This window comes from Orycteropus afer, unplaced genomic scaffold (genome assembly GCF_000298275.1).
Source record: "Orycteropus afer afer isolate SDZICR_OR568_19922 unplaced genomic scaffold, OryAfe1.0 scaffold00079, whole genome shotgun sequence".
In the NCBI taxonomy this organism is placed as follows: domain Eukaryota; kingdom Metazoa; phylum Chordata; class Mammalia; order Tubulidentata; family Orycteropodidae; genus Orycteropus; species Orycteropus afer.
Window position 1 is genome coordinate 9,541,504 of NW_006921666.1, and position 6,415 is coordinate 9,547,918.

A 6,415-nucleotide genomic window follows, 5' to 3' on the forward strand; every position below is an offset into this window, starting at 1 on the left:
GTTCAAACCCACCAGCCACTCCTCAGAAGGAAGGTTGGGCATTCCTACTTCCGTAGTGATACTGCCTCGGAAACCCAAGGAGGGGTCGCTATGAGTCGGAGCCGACTCAATGGCAAATAACAACAACAACAACACTCTTCAAAAAGACATCTTTGCTCTTCAGCACTTTTAAAGAGGTCTTTTGCAGCAGATTTGCCCAGTGTGATAATACGTCATCTGATTTCTTGACTGCTGCTTCCATTGGTATTGATTGTGGAACCAAGTAATATGAAATCTTTGACAACTTCAATCTTTTCTCCATTTAATCATTGGTCCAGTTGTGAGTAGACAGTAGGAACTTATACCTTAAATAGCATACCTCATTCATACCTTCATCTTAAAAGCTAGAAATAAACAATGAATATTACCATGTAAAACCAAAGATAAAATGAATGTTCAAGCTCACAGGTCATTTGAAAAATCTGAGCTTAGTCTTATTGGTGGCCCCTTGTAGGTAACTTTTGTTTTTCCATGCTACTCTCATGATTCTTTGTCCTTGGTTTTGGTAAGTTTGATGATGATATGTCTGGGTGATTTTCTTTTGGGGTCTATCCTTTTGGGGTTCAGTGGACTTCCTGAATGGAGATATTCTCATCTTTCATCAAATCAGGAAAATTCTCTTCCAACAAACCTTCGACAATTTTCTCTGTGGTTTTATTTGTATCTTCCTGTTCTGGAATTCCAATTACACGTAGATTATTCCTTTGATGGTAACCCACATGAATCTTAGGCTTTCTTCATTTTGTTTTGATCTTGTTTCTGATTTATCCCTTTCCAAAGAAGCATTCAGGTATATGCCTTCAATGTCCCTAATTCTGTCTTCCATTGATTCAATTCTGCTCCTTTGCCCATTCAATGTGTTATTTCTGAAAATTTAGTATTAGTCTTCTGGATTTCTGTATGTAGATTTTGTATCATTTCTTATTTTTCATTTATTTTGTCATTTTATTCTTGTATTGTCTTTTGAAATTGTTCTAGGGTTTTCTCTGATCTCTCAATTCGTTGAAGATATCTAAATATGATTTTTTTTGAATTCCTTATCAGGGAGTTCCAATGCTGCATCTTCCTCAGGGATGTGTTTTGGGTCTGTTTCCTGCTCCCTTGTTTCTCCTGCTTTATCTTGCTTCTTTGTGTGGACAGTGATGCTCTGTTGTCCCTGAGGCATTGTGATGTTTTTGTATTTACATTTAATTGGTGATTGTATATTGGAGTGACTTGTCCACGGCTTTTGTTTTGTTTGTGCGTTAGCTACACAAGCAGGGTACTGTGCTCCTGTATTCGCTAGCTTACAGCACTTATACACCCACCACCTGTCTCCTTTCCTGTTGTCAACTTCTCATATATCCTTGCCAACCTTCGCAAACAGAACCTATGCTTACTTAGGTCCTTGGAATCTGAATGAGAATGTTATCACTTTAAAATCCAAAATAGTTGCCACTTGTAAAGATTCAAAATGGCTGTGCCCTCAGTCACTTTAAATATCCAAAATGGCTGCGCCCTCAAGACAGTAAAAAGTCCACAGCTCAGGTAGTCTCCCTCCTTGCTGTTTCCCTTCCTAGTCATAGGCTACCAGCGCAATCATTCTTGAAGCCTTTGGTGACCAGGGCTGATCTTTAGGTCAATTCTGAGGTCCCAACACCACTTGGAAATATTCAGCCTGTTGGTCCTGTCAGAATAGCTGATGGTATCCATTTCTGTATAGTTCCTTTCAAAGCTCAGGGCTCCAGGACTATCTTCTGTATCTCTGTCAACTGGCTTTTCTTTTCTGTGTTGAAGACGGTGTGTGTCATTTGTCTGCCTATTCCTCCATCTTACCGGAAGTCTCACTCACAGGTAATTTGAACACTGAAAATGAAATCAAATGACACACAACATCTGACCAAATTAGATTTTAAAAGTTTCCTTTAAATTCTTCCAAGATGACTCTTCACATTCCTAGAGCATCAATCCCTAAGCCCTCTCCTCCTTCCTCCTGCTCCTAAACCTGTTCCAATCCATCCACAGATTTAGTTTTTACATACAGAAATGTCATTATTAGGAACATAAATAATCTTTCTCTGCTAACGGGGAAAGGTGATAAATTGGGGGGAAAAAGATTGACCACTCCAAAAAAATTTTAAAGTCCCAAACCCCTAACACATACACTGTTGAGCTTTACAAATCAAAAAAACAAACCCATAGCAGCTCCAGTCCATTCCAACCCAACCTTGTATATTACAGAGAACTGCCCTTTAGTGTTTTCTTGGATGTAATCCTTATGGAAGTAGATCACCAGTTCTTTCTTCCTCAGTGCTGCAGGGCAGGTTAAACCATCAGCTTTTAAGTTGGTAGTTAAGCACAAACTTTTGGGCCACCCAAGGACCTAAAGTTCACAAGGATATGGATTTTGGCCTGTTTGGTCAGTTCAGTTCAGTTAGATGTTGAGGGCAGCACTGGCACATAAAAGAATTCAATGTATTTGTTGAACAAGCATTGGCTATATCCCAATTTATCAACTACTTCAATATCTCTTAATGTAATCTAACAAAGTGAATACAAAATCTTAAAATGCTGGTAAACTATTCTTAGAAACAATTTCAACATAAAAATTTTGTGCAAGGATGTTGGACTATAATTTATAGCAAAAATTGTAAAGCTAAAGGTCCTACAATAAATTATAACTTATGGTGCATTCATTTCACAGACTGAATTGTTTATGAGAATTACGTGTTAACAGAAATATTCCTATTTGTCAAATGGAAAAACAAAATTTATGTAAATTCAATTATGTCATGTATATTTCTATAAAAAGAAAAAAAAGGACTTTTAGAAAATAAAAAAGCAAACTGTGACTGTCAATTATAGATATGATATTCCCCCTCCCAAACCCAATTTTCTGTTTCATCATCTTAGAAATACAAGCACCCTGCATATAAGCACCAAGGAAGAACCAGCAAGACATTGGAAAAGGTCATAGAATACAGGAGCAAGGCAAAAGTGACATCCTAGAACCAAGGAAAGAGTCCCAAGTAGACAACACTAAGAGAAAACTAGGGTATTTCCTCTTACAGAGCTCTGGTGGTGTACTGGCTAAGACATTTGGCAGCTAACCAAATGGTCCCTGGTTTAACCCACCAGCCACTCCACTCAAAAAAGGTAAGGTGATCTGCTTCTGTAGAGATTTAGAGCCTTGGAAACCCAACGGGGGTCACTATGAGTCAGAATCAATTTGATAACAGTAGTTTTGGTTTATATCCTCTTAGGAAGCCACAGTTTTTCATTTGTGCTGTCACCAGTTTTTAGTAGAATGGTGATGTAGGAAGTGGAACGAGTTATGAGACTTGAGAGGTTTTGGAGGGAATATGTAAGCTTTTTCTGGAATCTTAGAATCCAAGTTTTTTTTTTTTAAGCACATCTTCTAGACTGGAGAAACAAAGATGATGTTGGAAATAGGTGAGCAAGGCCAAGAATCTGCCAGATGGAGAACGTGAGCTGGTGGAGGGAGGGAGAACTTCTGGATAGGATGGGTGGGGTGATTAGGTGTTCTATCATTGATAGCAAGTGCAGGTGCAAATAGGGCACGGAGTTGGCATCTTCTGACCTCCTCTTCACAAGAGGAAGACAGAATCACCATCAGCAGCCCAAGGCTTATTCCTATGAGGCCAGACATGTCACCACCCTCCAGCCTTTTACCAATTCTGACACCAACTGTCCCTCCCATGGCACTCAGTACTTCTCTGCTGGGTTCAGTAATTCGTTGCAATGACCACACAGAACTCACAGACAATACTCATGGTTAAAGGGTTTATTAGGGAAGTAACAGACTACAATTCAGGTTCAGGGATGCCCTAAAGATACAAAGCTTCCATGAGGACAGAGACTGCTATGCCCTCAGGCATGCCTCTCTGGCTCTGTTCTGCTTGGGCAAGTGTTACAAAGCTCTTTAAGCTCTGCTGGTAGGTACACCTAGGTGCACCCCCATTCCATGAGCAAGCCTCCTGCCAAAGCGCACTCAGTTTTCTCACTCTGTGGGCCAGGTAAGCCTTCCGTTCTGTCTCGTGACTCTTGGTTCTACTGTGACCGTCTCTCCGCCAGGCCTCTCTGCCCAGGAGGTCCAGTGCAGGATCTTGGGTCCAAGAACACACTTTACTTCACCTCCAGCTCTTCTCTCTTGATGGCAGTTAGATGCCCCCTCTTCCTCTAGGAGGGCTAATTTTGAAGCTGGCAGAGTGACAAAACTAATCAATCCCAACATCAGAGTTCTAGACACCTTATTTGCATAGTCCCACCCAGTAATCCAGTGGAAGTTACAAAGACTATTCACTGCACCATGGCAGGTTAAAAATGTTGTCATAAACTGGAGTGCTAGAATTTGAGAGAACATGTCTTAATTATTAGTTTCAAAGTTTTTGCTAAGTGAAAATTATTTGCTAGGCGAGGGGGAAAAATCAAATGAATTTTATTTACTCAGTGAACGTCTGTGCAATACTTACTTACTGTAGCACTGAAAGTTTCAAGTAGAAAAGCTGCAGTGTATGTGAGGAAGATCTGAAAACCGGTAAGAGAACACCACTGAAGATTTATAGTATCTGCAATGAAACATTCACATTTTCCCCAAGTGTTTGGAACTTAGGGTCAGGAACAGAAAAACCAATGATAAATGAAATGCTGGTAAAATCCAAGAGTAAGTGAAGAAAGTTAAAGCAGAGTGCTGGACTTGTTAGAACTAGGAAAAGGGGGGACTGTTAAAAAATCAGTCATTACTACATAGTCAATCAGAAAACTAAGAATAGTTCTTTACACCAATAATTTCTAGGAAATCCAATTCATTAACATTTCCCACATATGACTGTTTGCCTGTATATACACAGCAGCTCTGGTGGTATAGTGGTTAAAACATTTGGCTGCTAACCAAAAGGCCAGTGGTTCAAACCTACCAGTCACACCATCGAAATCAACTCCATGGCAGTTAGTTTACATATGATATCACTGCCATATTACCTCAGGATGTAAAAGTTGAATTGACAGATTCATCAGAACTCAGTGCACGGCTGCATTCTATCTTAGTAGTTCCCATACCACACAGCAACATTTTGCAAGCCTTGACCTCCTTAGAATGGGCCTTGCTAAGGATCTAAGACTTGCTATATCTTATTCATCCTGTATTTCTACTCTTAAGTTATGAATGTTTATCACTGTTCCATTCAATCTAATTTCCCCAGGACTTTATTTAAAAAAACAACAAAAATTTGTTGTCAAAACTTGCCTCAATAATATACTTGACAAAATAAAACTTTTATCTGTAGTTTTCACCTATAGGAACAACTGGTCAAATCTCTTCACCAACACTATAAAACTGTCAGGAAAAAAAAAAAAAAAAACACTCCTATGAAGTTTTTGGATTCTACAATGTAATATGCTCACCAGTTTTTTATTTAAAAAACAAAACAGGACAAAATAGTTTGTTTACGAGTATTTTTAAATTGCCCCTTAAAAATACATTTTTTTACAAGTTTCCTAAAAATCCTCTCATTCTGTGCTTTTTGTTAATATGTACTTTTCCTTGCCCTTGTCTATCTGACCAGGACCCTCCAGTGTAACTCTGTATAATTGGCAATGTCAGTAGAGTAAACACTAGCTTTATGTGGGTAGTACAACAAAAAGTGGATTTTTAATTTTAATCACATGAAACTTGAGCATGTCAATGTGGTTGCTATTAGTATAGATGTAGGATCACATATACAGGCCTCTGGATAACCATCTGTCAGGGACATTGTAGCAGTTATGACCCGGGGTAGAAGAGACAAGGTGAACTGTAAAATCTCTTCATTTTATTAGTTTTCTTGAGAATTTTCATATTGCCACTTTCCCTCAACCTTGTGTGAACTAATCATGTCTGGTAGTTCTTTTTGCTGTTGTATGCATGTCTGTTAGTATCTCATTATTGTGTAATTTCTTTTGCACAGTCAGCTATTAAGGGAGCTTCTTTATCTCCACCTAACTTTTAACACAAATGGGGCAGATCAAATGTTCAATAAGATGTTCACTGAAAGAGAAACTGTAATGGGTTATCCATTTAGACAACAATGGCAACATCTACAATTCCATGACCTTCAATGGTTAAATTGTAAGTGTATACAAAAGCAAGGTGCTCAACAATTCCGCTTCCAATCTGGGCATTGTTGTTGTTGTTAAGTGCCGGCAAGTTGTTTCCGACTCATAGCGACCCCATGCACAGCAGAACGAAACACTGCCCAATCCCACGCCAGCCCCACAATCCCTGCTATATGTGAGCCCATAACTGCAGCCACCGTGTCAATCCATCTCGTTGAAGGCCTCCCCCTCTTTCGTCGACCCTCCACCCTACCAAGCATGACATCCTTCTCCAGGGAATGGT